Source organism: Eschrichtius robustus, chromosome X (genome assembly GCF_028021215.1).
Source record: "Eschrichtius robustus isolate mEscRob2 chromosome X, mEscRob2.pri, whole genome shotgun sequence".
Lineage (NCBI taxonomy): Eukaryota > Metazoa > Chordata > Mammalia > Artiodactyla > Eschrichtiidae > Eschrichtius > Eschrichtius robustus.
Window position 1 is genome coordinate 25,618,529 of NC_090845.1, and position 16,546 is coordinate 25,635,074.

The window sequence follows — 16,546 nt, forward strand, 5'->3', positions numbered from 1 at the left end:
AAGGGATTTGTACCTAAAATATAAGCTGCCATTTGTGACAACATGGATAAACCTACATCTTTTGGATTTCTGGAACCAATTTCAACATATGTTCTGGTAGGCTTCCCCACACCAATTCAATTCACGCTATGTACATGGAGATAGCATCAGATTCCACATATAAAGGGCTTAATCCTACAAGACTGCCCCACCCACCCACATACATTTCTGGGCATACAATTAAGTGGCAAGCCCAGGTTGTTACCTGTACTTCTGACAGACTGGCTATATATCAGAGGGTCCCAGGACCCCCTTCTTCCTTAGGTTTGATTAATTTGCTAGAGCTACCCACAGAACTCAGGAAACATTTTACTTGCTAGATCACCAGTATATTATAAAAGGATATAACTCAGGAACAGCCATACAGAAGAGATGCATAAGACAAGGTATGCGGGAATGGCTCTGATCTTCCATGCTCTCTCCAAGCCTGCCACTCTCCCCTAATCTCCACGCAGCTCTCCAAACCCTGTCCCTTTGGGGGTTTTTATGAAGGCTTCATTACATAGGCATGATTGATTCAATTACTGACCATTGGCAATTGAATTCAATCTCCATCCTTTCTCCTCTCCCCTCCCCCGAGGCCTGGAGGTGGGACTGGAAGTTCCAACCCTCTAATCACAAGGTTGGCTTCCCTGGCAACCAGCCCCCATCCTTAGGTGCTTTCCAATAGTCGCCTCATCAACACAGCAAAAGACACCTCTACTGTTCTCTTCACTTAGGGAAACTCCAAGGGTTTTAGAAGCTCTGTACCAGAAAAGAGGATGAAGGTCAAATATATATTTCTTATTAGAAATCACAGTATCACACTAGAGGACCTTATGCTAAGTGAAATAAGCCAGACACAGAAAGACAAATACTGTATGATCTCACTTATATGTGGAATCTAAAAAACTCAAACTAATAGGAGCAGAGAGTAGAATGGTGGTTGTTAAGGGCTGGGGGTGGGGGAATGCGGAGGTGTATGTGGGCAAAGTTGGCACAAACTTCCAGGTAATAAGGTGAATATGTGCTGGGCATCTAATGTACAGCATGGTGATTATAGTTAATAATACCGTATTGTATAGTTAAAACTTGCTGAAAGAGTAAATCATGTGTTCTCATGGCAAAACAAAACAGAAAAAGATAACTGCGAGGTGATGAATGTGTTAATTAACTTGATTTTGGTAATCACTTCACAATATATATGTATACTAAGTCAATACTTTTTACACTTTAAAAAATAATATACAATCTAAATATGCACAAGTTTTATTTGTCAATCAATCATACCTCAATAAGGCTGGAAATAATGAAAATAAAGATGATTTCTCACTCAAAAAATAAAGTATAAGTAAAATTTTTAAAAATTCTTAAGACTCAATAATAAAGAGACAAATAACCCAAATCAAAAATGGGCAAGAATGTGAATAGACACTTCTCCAAAGAAGATATACAAATGGCCAGTAAACATATGGAAAGATGCTCAGTATCATTAGTCCTCAGAAAATGCAAATCAAAACACCAATGAGATACTTCACACCCAGTAGGATGATAATCAAAAAGTCAGATAATAACAAGGATTGGTGAGGATACAGAGAAACTGAAGTCCTCATTCACTGCTCATGGTAATGTAAAATGGTGCAGTCACTTTGGAAAACAGTCTGGCAGTTCCTCCAAAAGTTAAACAGTTACCATTTGACCCAGCAATTTCACTCCTAACTTTCGAATGAAAAGAAATGAAAATATATGTCCACACAAAAACTTGCACATTATTGTTCATAGCATCATTCTTCATAATAGCTGAAAGCTAAAAACCCAATATTTGTCAACTGATGAATAAGCAAAGAAAAAGTGGTATATTCAAACAATGGAATAGTATTTGGCTATAAAAAGGAATGAAGTACTGATACATCCCACAACATGGATAAACTCTGAAAACATTTTGGCTAAGTGAAAAAATCCAGTTGCAAGATATACTATACTATAATTCCATTTACATGAAAAATCCAAAATAGGCAAATAGAGGTAGAAGTAGAATGGTGATTGCTTAAGGCTAGGGGACTAACAGGTGATAGCTAAATACTACGGGCTTTCCTTCTGAGGTGATGAAAATGTTCTAAAATGTACTGTGATGGTTGTACAATTCTGTGATTATACTAAAAAACCACTGAATTGTACACATTAAATGGGTGAGTTGTTTGATGTGTGAATTATATTTCTATAAAGCTATCAGAAAAAAATAATCCTGGAAAAAAACCCCTGAGAGCCTAAAAGGAGAGATATGCATCAACTTCATTAAATTGAATTTAATATGATGGCTTCTCAGGGCTTTACGTTAATTTGCTCTTTGATTAGTAAGTACATTGTGATGCTTAACCCAAAAGGCAAGTAAGCTTTCACTACAGATATAGAGAGACTGACTTGTCTTTCATAGACAGGTCCATCTCAATTTAAGCAAAACTCAGACTATAAAGCATTAGTTTCACAGTGATGGTGCTTACATGTTTTCCTTCTGTTTAAGTATTTGGTAGGTGCAATAACAGGCAATTGATATTTCACTGTACAACCATTATCTTTGCTCATTTAATCATTGTGACCATGCTTTCAATAAAGCAAGCTGTAAAAGATACCAGTAAATTTGTTAATTTTCCATATGACTTAGTGTCTATAAACTGATAGTTCTACAAAAATTTCATTTAATTTTTCCTCAAGAAGAACTGCAATTGTATACTATACTAATATGGAAAGGCATTAACATATTCATATTTGGCACTCAATAAAACCAAGATCAATTTAGTAAGCACCAACATGGAAACAAACAGGCTCTTTATAGCTGTTAATAAAGAAAGATAATTGCTGGTTTTGATCACAGCATTTAAATTTGCCAAAGAAGTAGTAGGACAGCTTATGTTCCTCAAGGTGATGCTTTCGGTGAGGCATGTTCAAGCTCTTCAGCTCATGTATTATAAACAGGCAATCCTTTGTGTAGCTAAAAAAACAAAACAAAAATTGAATTTGTCTTTGTGTTACAGCACATTATATACATATAAAGCACTGGAATAAAACTGTCTATCTGTCTAAATATAGACCACCGTGATGTTATGACTTGGCAAAAATGTTTTAAGGGAATGAAGAATGTGTGTGTGTGTGTGTGTGTGTGTGTGTGTCAGAGAGACAGAGAGAGAGAGAGAGAGAAAGAGAGACAGAGAGAGGGAGACAGAGAGAATTATCTGCTCCAGACTTTCTGATATTTGCAAATAATCTTAAACATAATAGAGTTGTATCAAGATAAAATAATAGCTAATGACTCAATCAGAAGAGTATACAAATTTCTGAAGATAAAATTGAAGAGATTAAATTTGATTTTTATTTTAATTCAATATAATTATTTTCTAAAATATTAACATTTCAGAAAAAGAATACATAACTCCAAGATCCATCATCTTTCTTCTTGTATTCTTAATAGCCAAGCTCATGTGATATACTTCTATAGTTACATGGGTACTACTGTTGTAAAGAAGTAAAAGGAAATATTTTAAATTAGAGAGTATTTTTATTATAGATCTAAATAAGTATATGCTCTATAACTGTGATTCTATTTGGAGGGTTAGATAGCATGGAGAAAAGGGAGGATCATAAAATTTTTCAAAACTTAAAATACATTTGTAATTCTTCAAATAACAGATTTATCATCATAGATTCAACATTTAAACCATTGTTACATCTTTGTGTCTTACAAAGTAGCCTCTGATTGGAGCAAACTTACAATTTTGATAGATCTACCAAAAGAGAAAACACTTTAATGAAAAGTAGTTTGAAAGTACTTGCTTTCGGGACTTCCCTGGTGGCGAAGTGGTTAAGAATCCGCCTGCCGATGCAGGGGACACGGGTTCGAGCTCTGGTCCAGGAAGATCCCACATGCCGCGGAGCAACTAAGCCCGTGCGCCACAACTGGTGAGCCTGCGCTCTAGAGCCCGCGAGCCACAACTACTGAAGCCCACGCGCCTAGAGCCTGTGCTCTGCAACAAGAGAAGCCACCGCAATGAGAAGCACACTCACTGCAACGAGGAGTGGCCCCCTCTCACCGCAGCTGGAGGGAGCCCACGCGCAGCAACGAAGACCCGACAAAGCCAAAAATAAATAAATAAATGAATAATTTTAAAGAAAAAAGAGTACTTGCTTCCAACTTCCTAAGTAACACAAGCTCAAACTAATACACACAAACACTGAGCCAAATATGTGGAAAAAATACGTTTTGTTTTTGTTTTTTTTTTTAATTTATTTATTTATTTTAGGCTGTGTTGGGTCTTCGTTTCTGTGCGAGGGCTTTCTCTAGTTGTGGCAAGCGGGGGCCACTCTTCATCGCGGTGCGCGGGCCTCTCACTGTCGCGGCCTCTCTTGTTGCGGAGCACAGGCTCCAGACGCACAGGCTCAGTAGTTGTGGCTCACGGGCCTAGCTGCTCCGCGGCATGTGGGATCTTCCCAGACCAGGGCTCGAACCCGTGTCCCCTGGATTAGCAGGCAGATTCTCAACCACTGCCCCACCAGGGAAGCCCCGTTTTTTTATATGTATATATATATTTCTGGACGTGGAGATGTGTCTAGTTTTAGCTATTTGTATATTTTTTGGTTTTTTTGTAATTCAGAAAGACATATTACGTGTCCTTGAAATTTGATTTAAATATAACCTTTCAATGAAATATTTTGGAAGGATAATATAGATGATACAGGTTGACACAATTCTGGAAAGTTGCATATGTATTTTATATTCAGAAGGAAACATGAATTTAGCATATCAGAGAAAGACCAAACAATTTTAGTGCCTACATGAACCCAAGATACTTAAGGAAAAGAGAAAATAACTGAATTAAAGAAATCTTAAAATGTGTAAAATGCCCAATTAGTGTATGGATAATGTTTAAAGCAAAATTAAATTTGAAATTCTATGCATTATTTTTAAATGAATTATTCATAGTTTGTGTTGTTAAATGAGATTATGATTTTTTTTTTCAATAAGACAGCTAGGTCTATCATAGCAAGAATTTATATACAATAAACTCTTATGACCCACATTTTGGACCAGTTTTTCATTGTGTTGGTGTCAATTTGTAGTCGATGTCAACTCAGATGACAAAAATAGCAGTTATGTATATGTCTATAATTTACCCCCATCAGAATCAACTGGGAAGTATTACTGCTTTACTTTGCTTATTTGCCATCAAAAAGAAAGATATGTTAGCATTTTTCAGAGTTTTGGCACTCATAATATATTAGCTGGAAAAGGTGTCACTTTGGATTTTGGATTCAGGTAAAGAAAGGGTAAGCAGTTCTTTGCAGGAAACTGCCCTCAGCAGGAAGCCCCTTTCCTTGTCATTTTAACAAAGCTAGATTGGTAACTAACTTTTAACCAGGCACCCCCATGCTCTACTCATCTCCACCTGAGCACACCTTTCAAATCTTTTAATCACACAATACCTTGCCTAAAGTGTCGGTTCTTTCCGTAGACCAAAAGAAGTAGGAATGAAGAATAAGTAATTAACCGATGACCAGATCTCTTCCCTAGCTTCCTCTTCCATAATCTCACAAACAAACTGTGTGACCAACTGTGTGAACAAGATAACATCTAGAGGAAGTTCCCGAGGAGCCGATAAGCCTGCATGCAGTAGGGGATGACGACGACTCTGACCCTCCTATCTCAATGATTAACCGAGATCACTTCGCCCCCGTTCCTTTAAAACTTTCATGGCCGAGCAGACTCTTCAGAAGTGGCTCTTTGGGGACACTGAGTCCACCATCTCCCCAGATTGCCAGCATTCTGATTAAAGACAACTTTCCCCTCTACCAACGCGTATGAGTTTGATTTCGTAAGCAGTGAGCAGCAGGACCCAATTCAATCGGTAACAAAAGGAGGGAAAAGATTTGGAAAACAAAATTTCTCACGAGGAACTAGTGTGTTTAGTTCTATTGAATTATACGTAGGTAGGTTAAATATCACAGTGTATCCTAAATTTGAGTAAGGAAAGAAATACTGAAAGCATGCCCCATAGAGTTAACAGAAGCTGACGACTGACAGGAGTTCTTGAGCTTGTCTTATAGAACAGCAGCTAAGGGAACAGCTTGTTAAAAACCCCTCTGCTTGTAGCCTGCCTTCACTGAAGAAGCTTGCTTTAGTTATTTTATTTTCCCTTCTTTTTCCCCTCTTTAATTACATACCTTCCCAGCTTCATGGTAGCCCAGCTGTTTTACAGGAACTTGAAGTTAGCTCTTGTCCAGCGCAAGCCAGCTAAAGCAGGTAGGAAACCGACTCTGAAACTGTGTTTGCGCAGGTGTGGGATGATGGCCTGTTGACGTCAGAGGGCCGGAAACTCCTCCCTCAGATCATGCTAAGAGACCCCATTTTGAATCTGCAGAAGCGTGTAACCCAGATGCACCTGAGCAGAAAACCAATTTCCTCACCTTTTCCCCTACCTCCAATCACCTTTCCCCACGCTGAAGATCGCCCTGCTTATCCCATAAATATTCCAACGCCCTCCCCTTCCGGGAGGCAGATCTGAGACTTGTTTTCCATCTCCTTGCTTGGCTGCCTTGTGAATAAACACTTGGCCGCAAACCTCGGCATCTCAGCGTTTGACTTGCTGTGCCTTGGGCAAACGGACCTGGTTCAGTAACAATACATCAGTTTTTAGACACCACAGTTTGTAAAGCTCCCATCTTTGGCTTTGGTCCTAATATTAAAACTAAACAAAGACTTGCTGACCATAGTATGGATCACAAAATATGAAATTCTTCAATCTAGGATTTTACACTGGATTATGTTCAACTATGTTTATAACAATTACAGGTGATTGCTTTAGAGTGTCTAAATTCATTTATTTCAATGAAGTTGATTACTCTGTATTAGGCACTGTGTGAAGTGTTTACATACAATGAAAACTGAGACATGATCCTTACCCTTTAGGAAACAATTTCAAATATATTCAAATAAATTCAAACTTTGTATTAAAGCATACTAGGTCCTGCGTACATTACATTACAGTAATAATGAGGTTCAATTAATTAATCAAATATTTTGGAGTTTTCAGCTGGTCCATAAATTATTACTTCTGCATGTCACACTTCTAAAAAATAGCTGCTGAAAGGCTAACTGTACTAGATAGCTATTGCCACAATAATGCTGCATAATAAAACATTTCAGTTTTTCAGTGGCTTAGAGTTTGGCTGATCTAGGCTTCGCTTAGCTGGTACCTAGCAGTTCAACTGGACTTAGCTACAGGTAATATATCAAGCTTAAGTCTGCTCTATGTGTATCATTCTGCAACCCCAACTAAAGGAGCAATGGATAGCTAGGGCATTTTTTTCTCATGGAGATGGCAGAGGTGTCGAGGGCCAAGCCAACCTGTGATGAAATATTTCAAGCCCTTGCTTACATCACACTAGCTAACATTCCATCGGCCAAAGCAAGACACATGGCCACATACAAGTTCAAAAAGCAGGGAAATGCAGTTCAGCAACCATAAGGCCCTGGCAACAGGGTGGAAGAATACTTATATTGAGAGTGGGGAATGAGACCAGTAATTCAATCCAGCACACCATCCCTCCTTGGTATTGTCCTTTTCTGTAAAAGTTGTCTGACCGCTCTTTCCCAGGAGCAGCGATGGCTAAGTTTCACCTTTGTGCTCCTGAAGTTGTTTATCCTTACCAACTATCACTGCACTTGCAGTTTCCAAGAAGTTGTATTAATGATTTATAAGATTGTTACCTGGTGAAGGCCATTAGAGTATCCTATCCTCCCTTGGAGTTCCGGTGCATTTCTCTTGGCCTAGAGTTTAGAAAGTATTCAATGCCCAATATTTCAACTAGTAAAATGAGATTTTTTTTTTTTTTATTTTACAAAAACAACTCATGTATTTATTCCTTGAAAGGTGTGTCATTAATTTCCCTACTAATATTTGTAGCCACATCATTTGGAACTGCTTTAAAGAAAAGCATGATGAATTTTGACATTTATCTGAAACAAAATATGCGTAATACTAATTTAATTATTACTCTTCTCCCGACTACAATTAATTAATTAATTAATGTTAACCAACTTCCAATTTGAATAATAGTTGCTAAATAACTCCTAATAGGTATGGAACAAAACTTTACAGGGTTTCCAGAATATTATAAGACTTACAGCTACAATTAGGAAGTATTTTAACCTTTTAAAAATATTTACTGAATTTAAAAAACATTTGGAAAAATTTTACTGGAAATATAGCCCCCCCCCCCAACCTGTCCATTCTTTTCTCAGGCCCTCTCTGTTACGTTGCACCCCAAACTGCAAATTTCAAATTGGCTATAATTCTTCTTTGTCTGGAAACTACGTGCTTCTGTGCAACACAGACTGAACTATCAACAAGAGTTTTGTGTGTGTTTGATTTTTCAAAATGGAAGTTTTTATAACAGCACAAACATTGAGTTTATAGAAACAAATTCAAAATTACCTAAGACTTTGCACAAATCCAGCAAAATTCATGGTTGTACAAGCCCTACTATATATCAGTTTGCATATGGAAGATATCACGTGAGCAGGTGTTCACATAGGCCCTACCTTCAATGTTTGAAATGACTTAAGGAATAAACCTCCTAAGGACTACATGACACTAAAAAGTATACAAGTATCGTGCTGGGTATTTTGGCACCTCACTACTCTAAATTTCTTGTATATTGATAAGATACAATTGATACAAATAAAAAAACACATTTTAGATATTGGAGAGCTAGAATCTTTTACTAAGTGTCAAAATAACAGGAAAGAGAGAGAAGGCTCTAATTCTGGTAAGCCTGTGGCCTGCTACAACTGCTTTTCAATGTTCCTATGCAAGCTTCATTGGACTTAGTATTTACCAAGTCTCCATTAACGGCTGAAATATTATGAGGTTCCATCTCAAGTTTCTTTTCCAAGGCCATAGCATCAGGCGGCGCTCTTTCACTGGTTGAAACAACTGTATCTGGTGTTTCTGAAGTGCAAGCACATCGTAGGAAGATACTTTTCCAAATACAAACGTTGCTTGCTGTTAAAAGCTCCACATTGCTTTTGTCTTATGCATTGCACTGCATCTTCATACTTCATTCCCCCTTCAATTAAAGCTAGGGCAACCAGCACTGAAGCTCTCCCAAGACCTGCAGCACAGTGGGCCACAATACAACAACCAGGATCAGAAATTTCTTTTTTACAAGTTTTAACCACTTATCAACGATCTGACTGGATGGTGGTGCACCATCATCAAAAGGCCAGTCCAGAACCTGGATGCCTTCATTCTCCAAAACGGCAGCGTTACATGTTGCTTCACACACTCTTACTGTGGTGGTAACTCTGTTCTTCTTAAGTTCCTGTAAGAATTTGCTTAAGGAGGCATTGCTTGGGCTGTGCACCATCAGAAATCTCATATTGGGACGTCCCTGGCGGTCCAGTGGTTAAGACTTCACCTTCCAGGGCAGGGGATGCGGGTTTGACCCCTGGTCAGGGAGCTAAGATCCCACATGCCTCTCGGCCAAAAAACCAAAACATAAGACAGAAGCAGTCTTGTAACAAACTCAGTAAAGACTTTAGAAATGGTCCACATCAAAAAAAATCTTTAAAAAAAAAAAAAAAAGAAATCTCATATTCCTGTTCGCAATCTCTACAGGAGCAGGGCGGTTCACCCCAGTCATGTGGAAGTAATTAAAATTAAAAAATACAGAAAAGATGTAAAAGAACTGGAGGCTACTTCAAAATACTCCAGTTTAAATTTTCAGTGAGTTGAATATGAAGTTAGGAGTAATAGGAAATGAAATCAACCTTCAAACAAAACGAAAAGTATCAATGTTTCAGTACAGTAATACTGAAAATCAGGGCACTCAGCTTTGCCCCATTCAGGTCAGAACTCTTGCAAAATGGTCTCCTATTCAGTTCAGCTCTTCAATGTCCAGGTTATTCATTTTTATGGGAACCTCTCAGGTAGTAACAACCTTCTAGAATTCACTGGTATGCACAGAGGTTGGACTGGGCCTGTCAGTAATTCCTACTGCCTCTTGGACAGTCCATAAATGTGTGACCAAGAACCGAGAGATATGTTCACTGATTGACGAATGTGGCCTAGTCAGACAGCCGGTCCCCAGGCAGAAATGACAGTGCCCTGTGCACAGCTCCGGGAAAAGCGCATCACTGACGGGGATCTACTGCCACCAGGGTCCAAAATTTGCCTTAGGTGGCCTGTATCGCCAGCCCTCCCTTGTTTCTCTGCCGGAAGGACAAAGGGAGAATACAGACACCAGCCGACAGGGAATCCCGGCCAAGTGCAGACAAGGAGGAACGGGGCAGGGGTAAAGCAAAGGCTGGAGCGTCATAAAGGGGAAGCAAACACCCATGTGCAAAAGCTATTTATTTCTATGGCAATGTTTCATAAATTAGTCTACAGGTCCTCCCACGCAACACTTCTAACGCACAGATCACATTTCATATTAGACGACCATTAAATGTCAGCTCCCTTTCTTTACATAAACAACAAACAAAAGGTGATATTAGAGGTGGCCCTGAATTAACATGCCAATTTAACATCATTTAACAGGAGAATAATTGGTTGTGATACTGATTATTTCTTTGGCGCGGCTGTTAGGTGGCACTGTGCTCCAGGCTGACTCAGAAATCATTCACAGATTTTCCCTCCCATTTACTACAAAACGGATGTGTTTGATATCCAGCCTCTACAGTCACTTCAAATCAATTTCCCCACATACCAGCATGATCTGCTTTCTAAGACTTAAAAAGTATTAAAAAGAAAGAAAAAATTAAAGAATGAAAGTAAGTCAACTAGTCTAAGGGGGATCTAAACCTCTCTGATCTCAATGGACTTCAAATTCATAAGGTCTTTACTTCTGTCCAAGGTGAGGAGGAAGTTAAAGTGAGACTGGGAAAGGGATTGTGGACTAAGAACAACTCTGCCTCCCTCTAACCTGCAGTGGGGGCTGAGACAAAAGGATGCAAATGACCACTGTATTTTCCAAAACATTCAAAGGTCCAAAGTGACTCTTTTCACTATCTAAGTCATCGGTGGTGAGGAGGAAATTAGTGTAGAAAAAGAGATTGTAGAAAGGGAGTATACGATGTATGCATGTGTAAAATGATAACTTATCATACTCATCTTCTCTGGGTGGATATGAAAAATAAAGTATGTCTATATGGCTGTAGTCATATTCTTTATTCAAGCACACAGTGAGGAAACAGGGAGTGTGCAATTCAAAACCACACTATATTTGCCATACCCCACTATGATTAACTTCTGTTACTCACTGGGTCACTGGAAAGTTGCATGACTTATATGCCTAGGTACAGCTATATGCACATATACATATACATACGTACGGACACACAAACATACATTACTTTCATCACACTATGTGTATCATAAATGAATTCTGCATCTGCAAACATATACTACATATCTCCTTCTCTGAGAGGACATATCCAGGTTAGTAATAATGAAAAGTAGACTACCTAAGAAGCCATTTGTCATATTTACTTTTATCTTCTCCATAAACATATTCCTTTTCCGTTTCCATACACTTAAAGTAAAAATCTAGAAAACAAAACCTTATTTTCAAGATTCGCATTTTGGTAATATATTTTCTAAAATATGTCCGCCGTCACAGCGCATGCATCTCCCCAACTCCTGACTAAAACTCCATGAAAGGAGAGGAAATATATGCATTTGAAAATAATATATTTATAACATAAATAATATATTTATAAATAATATATTTATAACATAAAAAATTAAAATGTGTCATTAATGGATATGTATTAAGGAAGACCAGGAGGTATTTCTGCATTAATTCAATACACATTTATTAAGGCTCTCCTAAATACTGGTAAAATCTAGACTTAGTCCATAAGAAGCTTGTTATCTACAGGAGAAATACACATATATAAACTAACTTTAAAAAAATTAAAGACTTTATACTATAATAAGAACAAACTGAGTTCAGGAGAGGGTGTGAATAAATCTGCCTGGCATATGAAGCAGGATGCTAGAACAAGACCTCTCAGACTCAGTGACATTTTTGCTCATCCATACATTGATCTTTCACCATTTTAACCACAATATGTCTCTACAATAGCTGTATACTACGTACATTTTTACGAGGGTAAAATGCCCAACAAAAAAAAATTGGCAGCAATCAATGGAACCGCGAGGTAAGATTAGTAAAGAATGAAACATCATGCAAGTTGGATTGAAATATAACCAGGAAAAAATGGGAAAAATAATTACCTTAATAACTGCTCTTTGATGCCTCAGGAAAAGGAAAGAAATCCGGAAGACTTCTGAAATAAAATATAACATGCTATATATAAAGTTTCATCAGACAACTCACTTAATGCTGAATAAAAAGATCAATTACTCTTAAAAAAATTCTAACACCTGTTCAAGGAGTTCCTAAAGAGGGAAAGTTGGATTATTTATCTAAGATATATTAAATATGAGAAATATTATAAGATATAGTATACTTGGCAAAGATAACTAAACCCAAGAGAAATTATATTTTTGAACTTTTGAGTTATTTTGATATTTTATTTTAGTTTTGATTCAAAAGAAATAAAAGGTTATACTGCCTTACCAAATAAAGAGTTAAGAAAATCATAAGGCTGAATTAATAGTTATTTTCCATTCTGCTACGTATCTAGAATATTTTATAAATTGCTAGATATTTTAGACATCAGAAAATGATAATTTTTCACATAAATTATTAAGTCCTAACCTAATTTATCATCAAGGTTTTTTTACTTGTAAAACATGTTACTAAGTAAACAGTATTCATTAGATGTGACCTAAAATTTTTATTCTCAATTCCTCTCTTTAAACTTACCATCTGGGCTTCCCTGGTGGCGCAGTGGTTGAGAATCTGCCTGCCAATGCAGGACACACGGGTTCGAGCCCTGGTCTGGGAAGATCCCACATGCCGCGGAGCGGCTGGGCCCGTGAGCCACAACTACTGAGCCTGCGCGTCTGGAGCCTGTGCTCCGCAACAAGGGAGGCCGCGACAGTGAGAGGCCCGCGCACCGCGATGAAGAGTGGCCCCCGCTCGCCACAACTAGAGAAAGCCCTCGCACAGAAGCGAAGACCCAACACGGCCAAAAATAAATAAATAAATAAACAAAGTAAACAATGCGTTTTAAAAAAAAATACATTTATTAAAACAAAAAAAAAAACTTACCATTTAGAGAGTTTATCTGTAACAAATGCCTTGTGTGGCCAGAAACTTTCAAAGCTGAAATTAAAAAAAAACAGTTGTATGGAAAGGGGAACAATGACAAGAAAGTTTAAAAGGTGTTGATTTAATCATTTAGACCACCTTAGATATAATTTTTAAAAAATAATACAAAACCCTAAAGTGCTTTTTTGATACTTCATTTTCTTGTCATTTTACTAGATCATTTTTTAATGAGGAAGGAATTTCAATAAAATAGGAGAGAAGAAAGTGGCGGGGAGGGGTGAGCAAAATAATCACGGGGGAATAGGGAAAGAGAAAGGACAGAAAGAGCATTCAGAAAGATTTGGAGAAATTCCCTTTTTCCCTTTTTACCTAAATCCTTAAGGGTAGTTGAAGGGAAGCAGGAAGGGCAAACTCATTGCCAAATAGCACCCTCTGTTAAAACAACAGGATTTAATGTTCTCTAGGTTTGTGATGTAAATGGATTCCATTCCTGCCACTACGGTTAAGCACAACAGCACAATAGATGGTCTGTTAACCTGATTGTTGCATTAATGCTGGGATGGAATATGCATCCATGCAATGAAGAATGCAAAAAGAATGAATTTCTAGAGCAGGACCACTATTAATACCCACACAATAAAATCTGCTCATTCTTTGAGAGGCAAAAACAATTATAATGCCTGGCATTCATTTGAATTTAATGAGAGTAGAGTTAGTTCAAACCTTTCCTGGGGACACATGCTAGGAGTATCTTAGGTCCAGGCATATACATTTAGACCATTACAATATGACTTTAAAAAGCATTACATACTACTTAGAGTTATTAATAAAATAATATATACTTCCCTCCAATACAAGCGTATCTACATGGGTCAAAAAATAAAGAAAAATTGTGAGTTAAGACATCTTTATGCCTTTTTTCTTTATATCACAGTTTCAAAGCCTGCATAAAATTTAGAATCCTGAAATGCATAATACTTCATGCTTTTTTAGGAATATGAAAACTTATGCCTATTTTTAAACAAATATTAAAGTATAATTCTCACTGAACATACTGTACATATTCAAAGTGAATAGTTCCCCAAAAGTTTCCTCATGGCCCTTTATGAGCTATCCTTTAACCCTCAACACCAGCCCCCCACGCATCTTGTAGGCAACCTTCTTATGCTATTATACATTTGTTTGAATTTCTTGAAATTTTATTTAAATAGGATCAAGCAGTATATATTTTTTTCTTGTCAGGCTTCTTTCATTCAGAATAATTGTTTTTTAAGATTCACCCATGTTTTAGCGTGTATTATGGGTTGAAATTTGTCCCCCCAAAAGATATCTTGCAGTCCTAACACCCAGTACCACAGAATCTGACTCTATCTGGGAATAGAGTCATTGCAGATGTAATTATTTAAGTTGAAATGAGGTCATACTGGAGTAGGGTGGACCCTTATTCCACTATGACTAGTGTCCTCATAAGAAGAGAAGAGACACAGAGACACTCACATGCAAGAGGAACATGTCATGTGATGATAGAGGCAGAGATTGAAGTGCTACAGCTGCAAGGTGGCGCCAAATCCACATCCAACTGGTGCCCTTTGAAAAAGGGAAAATATGGACACAGCCACAGACATTCACAGAGAGAAGTCTATGTGCAGATACACACAGGAAGAAAGCCACGTAATGACAGATGATGAGTGATGCATCTCCAAGTCAAGGAACATCAAAGATTGCCTGGAAATCACCAGAAGCTGAGAAGAGGCAAGGAAAGATTCTCTCCTACAGGTTTCGGAGGGTACATGGCGCTGCCAACACTTTGATTTCAGACTTTTAGTATCCAGAACTGTGAGACAATAAATTTCTGTTTTTTTAAGATACACAGTTTGTGGTATTGTTACAGAAACACTAAGAAACGAATACAGTATGTATCAGAATATCATTCTATTTTGTGACTATTCACAATTTGTTTATCCCTTCACCTGTTGAGGACATTTGGATTTTTTCCAGTTATAGGTTCAGTGGTATAACTAAATCATAGAGTACATTCAACTTTAATTTGACTAAATACTGACAAGTTGATTTGCAACAGTCAATACAACCCAATATCAGGACCCAGGGGCTCCTGTTATCCACACCTACACCAATACTCACAATGTGCAATTTTTTTCTTCCTTGCCAATGTAAAGTGATATGTTCTTGTTATTGTAATTTCTTTTTTTTATTACAAATGAGTTTGATTATCTTTTCATATATTCATTCACCTGTTGGGTACCCTCTTTGCTGAATTGTCTGTTTATATCCTCTGTTTATGTTTTATCAGTTTTAGATGTTGAAATATCTTTTGTCTGTTAGATTTTTTTATGGGTGTCCCTCATTGGGAAAAAAAAAAAACCAAACCTTTATTTTGATGTAATCAAATCAATCCTTTTCTGGGCCTCATGACTGATGCTTTTTGAGCCTTATTCAAACTTAGTTGACAAATATATTCTTCTAAATTGTTCTATACTAACCTTATAATTTTGTGTTTCATATGTAGCTTTTTAAACCATCTGGAACTCATCTTTTTATATTTACTAAAGCAGGGATCAGGTTTTATTTTTCTATATATACCAAACAGAGTTTTCTAACATCATTTATTAGACAGTCTGAGACTGACCATGTCATAGGCAAATGCTATCTATTGATTTCCAGGCCCTTGTTTATCTTCCTCTATGTAGTCACACATCATCCAGGAAACCTAAAGTTATAGAATTTAGCTTTTATATGGTTTCTCTCAAACTCTTGTGATTAGTGAACACTTTTCATGATATTTGAGAGATAATGAAAGAAATCTATTGTTTTCCCCAATTAATATAAAAATCTAATTTTTCATATATTAATATATTCCAGTGATTTGTCTATTCTGAGTCAACAACACATTCCATTGTAGACGTTATTAAAAAAATGAATATCTGGAGCGAAACTCCCTCTTCATTTCTATTTTTGTAATTTTTCCTCTAGAAATTCTTCTGTCTTAATTTTTTTATATTTGCTTCAATTATTTTTAATTGATAAAAGTAAACCCATTTTGAATTGTGTTGAAGTTATAGATTAGTACAGGAGAAATTGATAACCAATATTGTCTTCCCATATAAAAAAATGGTTTCCATTTATGCAAGACCCCTATAGTGTGCTTCAGCAGAGACTACAGTTTATTCATATAGACGTGAACATTTTCTGTAGAATTTACATTACGGTTGGAAACTTGGCTATGTATTAATTCCAAACCTAAGTATTTAACCGACTTCCTCTACTTTGGACA

At 37.1% G+C, this 16,546-nt stretch overlaps 1 long non-coding RNA gene and 1 pseudogene across 1 annotated transcript in view; both read right to left on the reverse strand.

Annotated features, from left to right (window-relative positions):
- LOC137756609 (uncharacterized) overlaps positions 1-6,315 on the reverse strand; it is a 95,741-nt gene extending 89,426 nt beyond the window's left edge. The window contains exon 1 of the long non-coding RNA XR_011072239.1: positions 6,232-6,315. This is a non-coding gene — a long non-coding RNA (uncharacterized lncRNA). The remainder of the gene's footprint in view (positions 1-6,231) is intronic.
- Positions 6,316-8,989: 2,674 nt separating this feature from the next.
- LOC137756252 (protein tyrosine phosphatase type IVA 1 pseudogene) lies at positions 8,990-9,714 on the reverse strand (annotated as a pseudogene).
- Between the last annotated feature and the right edge of the window lie 6,832 nt (positions 9,715-16,546).